Source organism: Rattus norvegicus, chromosome 6 (assembly GCF_021556685.1).
Source record: "Rattus norvegicus strain SHRSP/BbbUtx chromosome 6, alternate assembly SHRSP_T2T, whole genome shotgun sequence".
Classification (NCBI taxonomy): Eukaryota; Metazoa; Chordata; class Mammalia; order Rodentia; family Muridae; genus Rattus; species Rattus norvegicus.
The window spans coordinates 117,964,893-117,979,048 of record NC_141539.1 but is presented as its reverse complement, the minus strand read 5'-3'; the positions used below and the strand labels follow the sequence as shown (position 1 = coordinate 117,979,048).

The 14,156-nt window shown below is 35.4% G+C and overlaps 1 non-coding gene across 1 annotated transcript; it reads left to right on the top strand.

Annotated features, from left to right (window-relative positions):
* The first annotated feature begins 395 nt into the window (after window positions 1-395).
* On the top strand, window positions 396-502 carry LOC120093288 (U6 spliceosomal RNA). The gene has a single exon (XR_015623647.1). It is a non-coding gene; the product is annotated as a U6 spliceosomal RNA (small nuclear RNA).
* The last annotated feature ends 13,654 nt before the right edge of the window (window positions 503-14,156 follow it).

Sequence of the window (14,156 nt, the reverse complement as noted above, 5' to 3'; positions counted from 1 at the left end):
AGTGTTGCTTTGGTCAATATTTAAAACATTTCATAGAGTAGTTTATTTTTATTTTATTATATTTTTATGCCTCTCAGGAGAGAGTTATATCAGGTTCCTACCATCATGCATTTCTTGGCATCAGAAATATTGTCTAGGTTTGGTGTCTGTATGTATATGGGCTGGATCCCCTGGTGGGGCAGGCTCTGAATGGCCATTCCTTCAGCCTCTGCTCAAACTTTGTCTCCATATATCCTATGAATATTTTTGTTCCCCCTTCTAGGAATGACTGAATCATCTACACTTTGGTCATCTTTCTTCTTGACCTTCATGTGGTCTGTGGATTTTATCTTGGGTAATCTGAAGTTTTGGGCTAATATCCACTTACCAGTGAGTACATTACATGTATGTGCAGAGTGCTCACTTCGGCAGCACATATACTAAAATTGGAACGATACAGAGAAGATTAGCATGGCCCCTGCGCAAGGATGACATGTATGTGCAGGGGACGCGGGGGGGTGTTTGTGTGTGTGTATGTGTGTGTGTGTGTGTGTGTGTGTGTGTGTGTGTGTGTGTGTGTGTTTGGGTTATCTCACTCAGGATATTTTCTAGTCCATCCATTTGCCTATGAATTTCATGAAATCATTGTCTTTAATAGCTGAATAGTACTCAATTGTGTAAATGTACCACATTTTCTGTATCCATTCCTCTTGTGAAGGACAGCGGGGTTCTTTCCAACTTCTGAGTATTATAAATAGGGCTGCTATAAATATAGTGGAATATGTGCCCTTGTTATATTTTGGAGCATCTTTTGGTATATACCCAGGAGTTGTATAGCTGAATCCTCAGGTAGTATTATGTCCAGTTTTCTGAGCAATTTCCAGAGTGATTTCCAGAGTGGCTGTACCAGTTTGCAATTCACCAACAATGGAGGAGTGTTCCTCTTTCTCCACATCTTCTCCAGCATCTGTTTTCTCCTGATCTTAACCATTCTAACTGGTGTGAGGTGGAATCTCGGAGTTGTTTTGGTTTACATTTCCCTGATGGCTAAGGATTTTGAACATTTCTTTAGGTACTTCTCAGTTGTTTGATATTCCTCAGTTGAGAATTCTTTGGTAGCTTCACACCCCATTTTTTAATAGGGATATTTGATTTTCTGGAGTCTAACTTCTTGAGTTCTTTGTATATATTAGATATTAGCCCCTTAACAGATGTAGGATTGGTACACATCTTTTCCCAATCTGTTGGTTGATGTTTTGACCTATTGACAGTGTCCTTTGCCTTGCAGAAGCTTTTCAACTTTACGATGTCCCATTTGTCCATTCTTGATCTTAGAGTACAAGCCTTTGGTATTCTATTCAGGAAATTTCCACCAGTGCCCATGTGTTTGAGACTCTCCCTCACTTTTTCTTCTATTAGTTCGAGTATAATTAGATTTATCTGAAGGTCCTCGATCCACTTGGACTTGAGCTTTGTACAGGGTGATAAGAATGGATCGATTTGCATTCTTGTACATACTGACCTCCAGTTGAACCAGCACCATTTGTTGAAAATGCTTTTTCCACTGATGGTTTCAGCTCCTTTGTCAAGGATCGAGTGACCATTGGTGTGTGGGTTCATATCTGGATCTTCAATTCTATTCCACTGGTCTACCTGCCTGTCTCTGTACCAATACCATACAGATTTTATCACTTCTAGTCTGTAATACTGCATGATGTCAGGGATGGTGATTTCCCCAGAATTTTTTTATTGTTGATTATAGTTTTTGCTATTCTGGTTTTTTAAATTCCAAATGAATTTTCAAATTGCTCTTAATAACTCTATGAAGAATTGAGTTGGAATTTTGGGATTGCATTGACTCTGTAGATGGCTATTGGCAAGATGGAATTTTTACAATTTTAACCCTGCCAATCCATGAGCATTGAAGATCGTTTATCATTGGAGCTTTTCTTTAATTTCTTTCTTAAGAGGCTTGAAGTTCTTTTCATACAGATCTTTCATTTGCTTGGTTACAGTCACACTGAAGTATTTTATATTATTTATGACTATTGTGAAGGGTGTCATTCCCCTAATTTATTTCTTAGGCAAATTTTATTTTTAAGAACTCCATTTAATAAAGAAAAACAAACTTGCCTATTATCTCTTTATCTTATGTTTTTAATGTTTTGAGACAATAATATAATTTTATCATACATGCTTTCTTTCTTTCCTTCCTTCCCTCCATCCACTTCTATGTTGCCCTGCCTTTACCTCTCTTTCATGTATATATATATATATATGTATATTCAATATATATATTCAATATATATATTCAATATATATATATTCAATATATATTCAATCCTTATTTAATTTGATATTTCTTCATCCATTTTTATCCTTCTTAAATGCAGGTGTCTCCATGACTGCCAGGAGCTGCTTAACATTGACTTTACAAAGTATAAAATAGAGAAACTATTATAAAAACTATCTTGATCCCTGAGTTCTCAATATAACTCTTTGAAGGCAAGTTCTTCAAGTTTAACACAGTAATGACTTGATACCTAACTTGTTAATTTGATTTACAGTATATAATATTTTGACACTTAGTATATACATTATTTTTTTCAAAAGTAGAATTGACGTGTGTGTGTGTAAAGGTAATTGATTATGAAAGTATTTTTGAAATATTGACATTACATAAAGTAAAATTATAGTACAATAATATCAATGAGAAAAGTTTTTCCCTTCATTTAATTTTATAAAATGAGATATTTTCCTTGCACAAATAGTTACCATGTATATAAATTATAATCTAACTGAGAGGAGCATGTTTCTTTCTTTCTTTTTTTGAGGTCACACATAGTACATTTTAGTGTGGTTCAGATTAAACAGAATACTTATTTTTATTATATTTTTATGTAAATTATATTTGGTTGATAAATTGTACCAGTAAGTGGTCCAGATATCATCTCACTTAGCAACTAATTACTTCTCAGTAACATAAATGAGAATCATGTTATCCTAACAGAGCTGAACAGCAAATGTGCTCTAGAGAGCTGTGATTTTTCTATAGCGTTGCTTACTGTCTACCTTTATTAATGTTCTATACAGGATGAAGCAAGCAGTAACTTGTTTGCTCTTACTGCACCAAGAGCAAGTATACCAGGTGCAGCTGGTACCTTATGGATTAAGGTGGAACCCCTTTTCACCTTGAAAGAACATCCTCTGATTTGCCCAACGGAACAGAGACCATGTGGGAAGATGTCTTCCTCATTAGTTTGAATGTAGAATGTTTTAGATGAACAGAAACAGGAAAAGGAGTCTGGGCCTGATACCCAATCTTTCATCACAATTTGGAGGTAGGCTAATGTTCTTCCACCTTCTCCTACAATAGATCTATAGCTTTTGTTCTCCCCCTTGTGGATATATGATATTTTTCCTATTAGGTATGATAAGCGCTATATTTCAAATTGTGTCTCTGCAGAAAAGTAATTTGAAGCATCCCAAAATGGACTCCTTTTAAAATTAAGGTAAATTTGAATTTAAACAAGTTTAAATGTGTTTATTAAGATATGGTTCAATTGAATATGGTTGTCACTTTTCTTAAAAGATAGGAACTACCAAATGGTACAGACAAGCATAGAGACAACGATTTCATTGGATGTATGTGATAATGAATAACTAAACTGGTAAGATACAGGTTTAAAACTGAAAATGGCCACCCACTGTTGAGTGCTGCCAGGAAAGGAAGATGAAGGACACAACAGTGACTCTCTTGACAACCTTAGATTGGACTTCTCGCCACATACTATTAAATAATAAAACTCCAATCTTTTTTGGTCACACAATTTATGAGAATTTATTATGGCAACTGTAAGAGGTAAATTTGCCATGGTCAATTTAGGCTTTTGTAACAAAATATTTTATCCCATGTAGGTAATAAACAACAAAGACACTGCTCATATTTCTGAAGCTTGAGTGTCTCAGATGAGGGTGCTAGCTTATTTTGTATCTAGAGAAGATTTGCTTTCTCTTTAAGTTCTTTACCCTATTGTTCTTTTTTATGGTAGACAGATTTAATGAGCTCAGTTTTCCAGTCACAGTGATCCAATCCACAAGTGTTCCATCCATGAGAATTGATCACCTTAGAGACCTAATACCATTATATTAGGGATTTGTAATTTTAACAAGTTTGGAAGAAGGACACATTTACTCCATAGCAAACATAGAATGCTCAGTCTTAGTTTAGTATTCTTGTTATGTAAAACCTTTGAACTAGAAAAAGTGAGAATTACCTAGGCATGATGACCTACTCAGTTCCTTTTAATGGTTCTTGTTAAATGCTTAATTTGTAGGATTGAAAACCATCTAGGAGACAAACCTAATGCAAAACTATGAGGAAGTTACTAAATTGTGTTAATTCAGATGGGGAACTCCACCATACATTTGTGAGAATCATCATTGCGTAAGCTCGGGTCCCAGGATGCATCAACAGAAAAATACAAGTTGCACATCAGTTTTCATCTTTCTCTCTGCTTACTGACTGCAGATGTAATCAATACGAACATCTGCTCCACATTGATACGTCTATGACCTTCTCACCATGATGGACTAATGGACCCTGAAAATAGAAGCCAAAGTAAAGCCTTTCATCTGTATGTTGCGTTTTGTGACCATTTTCTCTTAGGACAAGCATTTTCTCTTAGGATATATCTATGGAAAATTTGCCATAGGTTTGAGACCAAGTTGGTTGATATAGTGAGCACAGTGCCAACCATGAATTCACAGTCGGACTCTGATTCAAGATAAAAATTAAAATAAATAAGGAGAACAAAATGTGAGGAAGAACTGTGGTTGGACTTGCTTGTTAGACGTGAAGGTCTAAAGAAGTGCTGGAGCTTAAGCAATCACTTTGGGAAATGTATGTGTTCATCATAGACCAGAGAAATGTGACATTTTGGGGTGCTCTTTTCTCTATTTATGCAATCTACATTGTCCCATGAGTATATCTCACCCCATGTCATGGTTTATGATGAAATGTGAAAAACAATCTATTATGAAATTATATTTTTTCCTGATATTGGTTTATTTCCATGTTGATTAAATACATAACACTCAAAGCATTTTCTATAGACATTTCATATTCATATAAGGTTGTTTTGTTCTAAGCATCAAATATTAAAAATTACTTCTTATTGTTCTTAAACAAAAATACAGAATGAAGCATCAAATAAATCAAAAATGTTTGTTTAATAAATAAAAGTGTGACTCAGGTTATTAAATTCTATTTTATTAAAAGAACTGTAGTAGCAAGAAATAAATCTATGGCAGAGCGAAGGCTCTTGGAGGTGAGATTAGAGCCTCTTAGCTCTTTTGTTAAAACAGTGCATCAGTGAGTTGAAAATAAATTCATGCTGCTGTGTTTTATATTAAAATATAAAGATGTCTCCATTGATACTATACCATTTTGTTGTAGGTGTATTGCATTTTTATTCTTTCCTTATGATTCTAAAATACAAGATAAAAGTTTGCATTTATCCTGCATTTATCATTTTACACAGTTATAAAAAAGCCTGCCTGGTGTATCTTAGATTTTTATTGCTGTAAACACCAAAAGCAAAAATAAGTTGTTTTTAAGTGTTAGACCATTTCTTTTAGGAACATAAAATGTGATAAGATTTTTTAAACATTCAATATTTTTATTTATAAGAGTCATTTGTTACCAGAACCAATTATTTCAGGTGTTCTAATTGGAATATTGGTTTCTTAGCTCATACACGTCTAGAATGCTACATGTTCTATTGGGGGTAAAATTACACAATTAATGTTATTTGTTAAGAAAAAAGAAATAAAAAACAAATAAAAACCAATAGAAATGCACGTGTCCAAGGTGCAGAATAAGCTGTAGAGCATTTAGTTCACCAGTTTTTCAGTATGGAGGGTAGAATTATGATGTGGCTTAGCATATTTCCTAACTTGTTTCAATTTTGGCAACCCATTACATTTATGATTCCTTGGTACATTCAGGCATCAGAAAGGTAAAATTTGCCGTATACACATTTGAGTAAATTTGTTAATGAGAATTACAAGTGAAAATGTCATGCATTAATCGCCCTATGACCAGTGAAATCAATCACATCTTTGTCTTAAAGGGTTTCTCCTCTGTCACACTCTTCAGGAATCATTTTGATTTGTTCCAAGACAAAATTACATTTTAAAAATATGATATTCTGCTCATCCAAAACGATCAATGTCGATTGAAGAAACACTTTTTAAAATCCTATACCTCTGGCCTCTGATTTAACTCCAATTTCTCTTCTACAGCCGTTATGCAAATCATTTTTTACTTACAATATCTGGTAAAGATAGGACAGAATGTGTGGGTGATCATATCTAACAGCATGAACACCTGAAAATCTTCCCATTATGTAATTCACATTTTTCTTTGCCCATAAAACTCCCATTACTTCATGCTGAGTCACCTCTTGAACAGTTCTGAAATCAAACGTCCTCAATTTACAAATACAGTGATTTCCGCCCCCCTCACGCTGTAGGTGCAAGTACTGGCATGAATTTGAGAGAGAGAGAGAGAGAGAGAGAGAGAGAGAGAGAGAGAGAGAGAGAGAGAGAGAGAAGTGAATTGTTTTATCTATGGGTTTCAGTTCAGGAACTAGACTGTTTCTGTTTCATTCTGACAGCATCAAAGAACTTTGGCAGGCTCCTCTGCCATGATAAAATAGCATAGAAAGTGAAACGGAATAGCTATACAAACCCTGTGGCTGCTCGGCTCCTTCAGAGACCTGGGGTGGGGGGGATGTTACTGTGTTAGCACAATAATCACAATGAGCACCTGGGAAAATAGTCTTAAGCCATCTGTCACCATTGCTAGGTCAAGTATTAGTTCCTTCAAACTTGCCAGCTAAGGCATGTCAGCAAGTCTGTATTTTATAATTGTGACTCTGTATCATCCTCTGTGTAATAAGGAGGAATGCTTTACATTCTGCCAAGTTGGGCAAAACTCCAGGACTTCTAGCAGCTTCCCTGCAGGCTGTAAAATCTCAACAAGATGAGAGAGTCAAATGCCAGCCTGTCACCTCCTTGAAGAAGACGGATGGAACTATCAATATACCAATAAAGCAAAGGCAGGCTGATGCAAAGCAAGGGTGCCTGTGACAAGAATCCAGCTGTCGGAGTGACAGGGCAGAGAAGTCAATTCGGCAGCTTATTATAGCCAGTGTTGATAAGTGATATTATCATCAATACACAGAGATTGAGTCACCAGGGAACATTCATGGCCTTCAATCAGGAAACTCAGAGTGCATAGCAGATGCAGTCCTGTGTCTCATCCTAAATAAGTATCAGGGTACTCTGCATCCACTACAGACCAATGCCCAGGGACTAGAGTATACACACCATGATCAGTACATTTCTGACATAGTGGCATAGGAGGTGTACATGTCTGCTCATACAAAAATCATGTCATTTCTTTTAGTTTATCACCAAAAAAGATACATTATTTTTCAAACATGATTATTTTTCAGGAGATTTTTTTTTAAAGTAACATTCCAAAGAGGGTCAAAACATTCTCATTGTGAAGAGCTATTATTATATCTATGTCCTTGTAAAAACTGGTCAGCCAGTGCATGTATACTGGATAATGATTCATCCCCAAGTTATGGAGATTTATTTCACTTATTGTTGTTTGAACATGTCTATGTATGAAAAAATCAGAGTAGTACCAGCAACTGTCTGGAATTTTCATGGAATTCAAGAAAGAGTGTTTGTTTTCAATTTGGGCTTTCTGGGCTTGTCTGACAGAGAACTCTCTAATTCTCAGATCTTCTGGCTCTCTGCCAAAGACACTCTCTGTAGCTTCAATTGCCTTAGTCAATCTTGACTGTCCAGCTTTAATTTAAGCCTGAGGCTAGATAGTGACATTTATTCAGTTGTTCTTTTCCCTACATTAAAGTTATTATTCACACGTGGCACAGAGGAAGGTTAGGTGAAGCTATATTTGAACGTAACCCAATATTTGGTTAGTTATACTCATAGATAGTGATGCCATGATTTTTCCTCCAAGCACGACTGTGATATGAATATAATACAAAGTCCCCAGATCATGTGAGACCAACACAGTAGTAATAGGATAACCATCCAACTAATAGTCTCTTATTACAATGAAAGATGTGTACGTGTGTGTCTGTCATCTGTCTGTCTGTCTGTGTGAATGAGAAAGAGATCTATCATAAGTCAATATGCATAGCAAATCAAAAGTATCATAAATATTAAGGAAAAAGTTAATGAACATATACAATGCCAACTCAGACATGACCCAAAATTCAAATTATTAGTAAAATAATGTAACATAGCTATAAAATTTTCTTATATGATGTAAGGTGAACATTCTTGAAATGAATGACAAGGTCACAGTAGCATTTTTTTTTTGGCAGAGAAACAGAGAAAAGCATGAAGAACTAGAAGAAATATTAGGAATAAGACTTGCATCATTAAGAGTAAAGAGACATCAAAATAATGAAACTACTCATAAGTATTTCAATAGACAAATACAGACACTAAATAAAATGGATGACAAAAAATTTGTTGGAAAGATCCTTATATATACTATAAACTAATTATCAAATGCTGATATAGCTTTATTACTACACAACAAATTGGACTTAAAACAAAGAAGCAAAAAAAAGAATTACCAAAATTATAGATGTTTAGTAGGGGTATTTAGAATGATAAAAATATCAATTCTACAAAAGAGAACAAAATAAAAGCATGAATATATGAACTTTCAATGGCAAAGTTTCAAAATATTGTTTCAGAATTTTACAAAATTTAAATGTGCAAATGCTAAGTCCACAATTCTTACATAGTTAAAACAATCATTTCTCAATAATTCTTACATGATGAAAAACAAAAATTTGTAATACTGAAAAAGATCTAAAGTATACTACCCACAATTTCAAGAGCTAGAAAACAATAATGAAATAAAGGCTGTTCCTTGTTTGTCTCCAATTTTTGATTACTTTCTTATCATGACTAGATTTTCTTATTACATGATAACATTTGCAATGAAACATTCATATAACAAATGAATCATTGATTTGGTAATTCAGTATTTGAAAGCCAATTCTGTAGAATGAAAGTAATGAACCAGTTTATCAACAAAATTTGTATTGGCTTTAGGGTAAATGAGATATTAGTTCTAAATTTGTTTCACAATTTCAAATTTTAATTACTTTTGTCATACTCGGAGGCTTTGAGTGCTTTATTGGTATAGTAACACTTCAGGCAAGTATGCTGGTTTCTGAAGATTTTAAGTTTTATTAAAAATATATCGCTATGCTCTGTGAGTAGTTGGGTGAGAAAGAAAGGAGAAACAGATAGTAACTAACACACACCTAAATACACCTATTCACAGATACACACAGAGAGACACGTGAATGCACATAGACATAAACACTCACATATATATATATATAGACATACATATATATAAATATATACACATACACACACATATAAGTATACATACATACTCACAAATACAAATACACCTACAAACATACACATTCACACACAAAACATACATTATACACACACATGAACTTGGACATACAATATACACATAAACAAACATTCTACTTGGAATCCCAAAACCTTGTGATTATTTCTTCATTTTGTGAAAGTTTCCTTAGAACACAAAATTTTCATCATGTGTTAATGTTCTACTGTCTCGTAATTTCATTTTAAAATATATAAAAATGTTTATTTAAAATTTGAAAACATCTATTTTATGGATATTGATGACACAGCATTTGATACAGTTAAAAGTTGAGCAAATTAGATGAGATTGAACCCATTTTCTCCACAGACATTTTTTATGTCTCTAAAACAATCTGAAACCTTTTTGTTGCTGCTTGAAATATTATGTAAGTTATATATCTAAAGGCATCATGCTAAACAATTACACACCATAATTGTTTCTTCTAAATGTAAAGGGCTCTATTTTCTTTACTTTTTAACATTTTCTTGAATAGTTTGAGATGGGATATATATATATCTATATGAAGCTCTCTGAGTGTGTGCCTGTGTGTGTGTGTGTGTGTGTGTATGTGTGTGTGTGTGTGTGCTGTACATTAACTTGAATAAGAATTTAAGATGCAAGAAAATAGGTCGATAAAAATTACATTCCTTCCTTCTGTATCCATCTGTGCCCAGAGATAAGGCTATCCCATAGCCATTTGTACCCAAATCTTGCACAGAGAGAGATGGTCTCCTAGGAGAACCTTCACTTCTAAAATCACAGGATCACAGGCACAGGAGGGAAATGTTCCAGTCAGAAATAGAAATAACAACTAACATCAGAGATAGCCAGATGGAAAGAGGAAAGCACAAGATCCAAAGCAACAGAAAAGAAGGCTACTTGGCATCATCAGAACCCAGTTCTCCCACCACTGAAACCAAGTCTGCGATACAGCAACACACAGGAAAAGAAAGATTTGGATTTAAAATCACATCTCATGATGATGCTAGAGGATTTTAAGAAGGATATAAATAACTATATTAAAGAAATACAGGAAAACATAGGTAAAGTAGTAGAAGAGGAAACATAAAAAGCCCTTAAAGAGTTACAGGAAAACACAAGCAAAGAGGTGAAGGAATTGAACAAAACCATACAGGGTCTAAAACTAGAAATAGAGACAATAAAGAAATCACAAAGATAGACAACCCTGTAGATTGAAAACCTAGGAAAGTGATCAGAAGTCATAGATGCATGCATCACCAACAGAATAAAAGAGATAGAAGAGAGAATCTTAGGAATGGAAGATAACATATAAAACATCAACACAACAGGCAAAGAAAATGAAAAATGCATAAAGCTCCTAACATAAAAACATCCAGGAAGTTCAGGACACATTTAGAAAACCACACTTAATGATAATAGGTATAAGAGAAGAAAGATTACCAACTTAAGAGGGCAGTAAATATCTTCCACAAAATTATAGAAGAAAACTTTTCTGGTCTAAAGAAATAGATGCCCATAAACATTCAAGAAGCCTAAAAAACTCCAAATAGATTGCTTCAGAAAAGAAATTCCTCCCGACACATAATAGTCAAAACACCAAATGCACAAAACAAAGTAAGAATATTAAAAGCATTAAGGGAAAAAGGTCAAGAAACATGTAAAGGCAGACCTATCAGAATCACACCAGACTTCTCACCAGAGACTATGAAAGCCAGAAGATCCTGGACAGATGTCATACAGACCCTAAGAGAACCCAAATGCCAGCTCAGGCTACTGTATCCAGCAAAACTCTCAGTTAACATAGATGGAAAAACCAAAATATTCCATGACAAAACAAAATTTATACAATATCTTTCCACAAACCCAACCCTACAAAGGATAATAGATGTAAAATTCCAACACAAGGAGGGAAACTACACACTAGAAAAAGCAAGAAACTAATCTTTCAAAAAACCCAAAAGAACATAGCCACACAAACATAATTCCACCTCAAACAACAAGATAACAGGAAACAAAAATCACTATTCCTTAATATCTCATAACATCTATGGAGTCAATTTCCCAATAAAAAGACATAAGCTAACAAACTGGATATGTAAGCAGGACACAGTACTTTGCTGCATACAGAAAATGCACCTCAGTGACAAACATAGACATTACCTTAGAGTAAAATCCTGGAAAAAATTTTTTTCAAGCAAATGGTCACAAGAATCAAGCTGGAGTAGACAGTGTAATATAGAATAAAATTGACTTTCAGCCAAAAGTTAGCAAAAAGGACAAGGAAGGACACTATACTCATCAAAGAAAAATCTTCCAAGATGAACTTTCAATTCTGATCATCTATCCTCCAAACACAATGGCAATCACATTCATAAAAGAAAAATTGGCAAAGCTCAAAGCACACCTAGCGCCTCTCACAATAATAGTGGGAGACTTCAACACCCCACTCTCATCAATGGACAGATCATGGAATCAGAAAGTAAAAAGAGACACAGTGAAACTAACAGAAACTATGAACCAAATGGTTTGAGCAGATATCTACAGAACATTTCATCTTTAAACCAATGAATATATCTTCTTCTAAGTACCTCATGGTATCTTCTCCAAAATTGACCATATATTCGGTCACAAAACAAGCCTCAATAGATAAAAGATTGAAATAATCCCTTGCATCTTATCAGAAAACCACAGAATAAAGATGGTCTTCAGCAATTCAGCATTCACTAGCAACTTTGCAGCATATCAGGAAACTCTAGAACAAAGAGAAGCAAATACACACAAGAGGAGTAGGTGTCAGGAAATAATCAAATTCTGGGCTGAAATCAACCAAGCAGAAACAGAAAGAACTATACTAAGAATCAACAAAACCAGGATCTGGTTTAGATCAAAAACTCAGGGGACAACAGATGCTGGCGAGGATGTGGAGAAAGAGGAACACTCCTCCATTGTTGGTGGGATTGCAAACTGGTACAACCATTCTGGAAATCAGTCTGGAGGATCCTCAGAAAATTGGACATTGAACTGCCGGAGGATCCAGTTATACCTCTCTTGGGCATATACCCAAAAGATGCCCCAACATATAAAAAAGACACGTGCTCCACTATGTTCATTGCAGCCTTATTTATGATAGCCAGAAGCTGGAAAGAACCCAGATGCCCTTCAACAGAGGAATGGATACAGAAAATGTGGTACATCTACACAATGGAATATTACTCAGCTATCAAAAACAACGAGTTTATGAAATTCGTAGGCAAATGGTTGGAACTGGAAAACATCATCCTGAGTGAGCTAACCCAATCACAGAAAGACATACATGGTATGCACTCATTGATAAGTGGCTATTAGCCCAAATGCTTGAATTACCCTAGATGCCTAGAACAAATGAAACTCAAGACGGATGATCAAAATGTGAATGCTTCACTCCTTCTTTAAAAGGGGAACAAGAATACCCTTGGCAGGGAAGAGAGAGGCAAAGATTAAAACAGAGAATGAAGGAACACCCATTCAGAGCCTGCCCCACATGTGGCCCATACATATACAGCCACCCAATTAGACAAGATGGATGAAGCAAAGAAGTGCAGACCGACAGGAGCCGGGTGTAGATCGCTCCTGAGAGGCACAGCCAGAATACAGCAAATACAGAGGCGAATGCCAGCAGCAAACCACTGAACTGAGAATAGGACCCCCGTTGAAGGAATCAGAGAAAGAACTGGAAGAGCTTGAAGGGGCTCGAGACCCCATATGTACAACAATGCAAAGCAACCAGAGCTTCCAGGGACTAAGCCACTACCTAAAGACTATACATGGACTGACCCTGGACTCTGACCTCATAGCTAGCAATGAATATCCTAGTAAGAGCACCAGTGGAAGGGGAAGCCCTGGGTCCTGCTAAGACTGAACCCCCAGTGAACTAGACTGGTGGGGGGAGGGCGGCAATGGGGGGAGGGTTGGGAGGGGAACACCCATAAGCAAGGGGAGGGGGGAGGGGGATGTTTGCCCGGATACCGGGAAAGGGAATAACACTCGAAATGTATATAAGAAATACTCAAGTTAATAATAAAAAAAATAAAAACAGGAGCTGGTTCTTTGAGAAAATCAATAAGATAGATAGACCCTTAGACAGAAAAACCACAGGGCACAGAGAATGTGTATCCAAATAAAAAGAAATCAGAAATCAAAAGGGAGACATAACAAAAGAATCTGAGGTAATTCAAAAAAATCATCAGAACCTACTACAAAAGCCTATATTCAACAAAACTGGAAAATCTGGAGGAAATGGACAATTTCCTAGACAAATACCAGGAACCAAAACTAAATCAGGAAGAGATAAACCATATAAGCAACCCCATAACTCCTAAAGAAATAGAAGCAGTCATTAAAAGTCTCCCAACCAAAAAGAGCCCAGGTCCAGATGGGTTTAGTGCAGAATTCTATCAGACCTTCATAGGAAACCTCATATCAATACTGACCAAATTATTATACAAAATACAATCAGACAGAGCACTACCAAATTTCTTCTTTGAAACTTTAGTTATGCTTATAAATAACCACACAAAGACCCAACAAAGAAAGAGAACTTCAGACCAATTTCCCTTATTAAAATTGACGCAAAAATTCTCAATAAAATTCTTGCAAACCCAATCCAAGAACACATCAA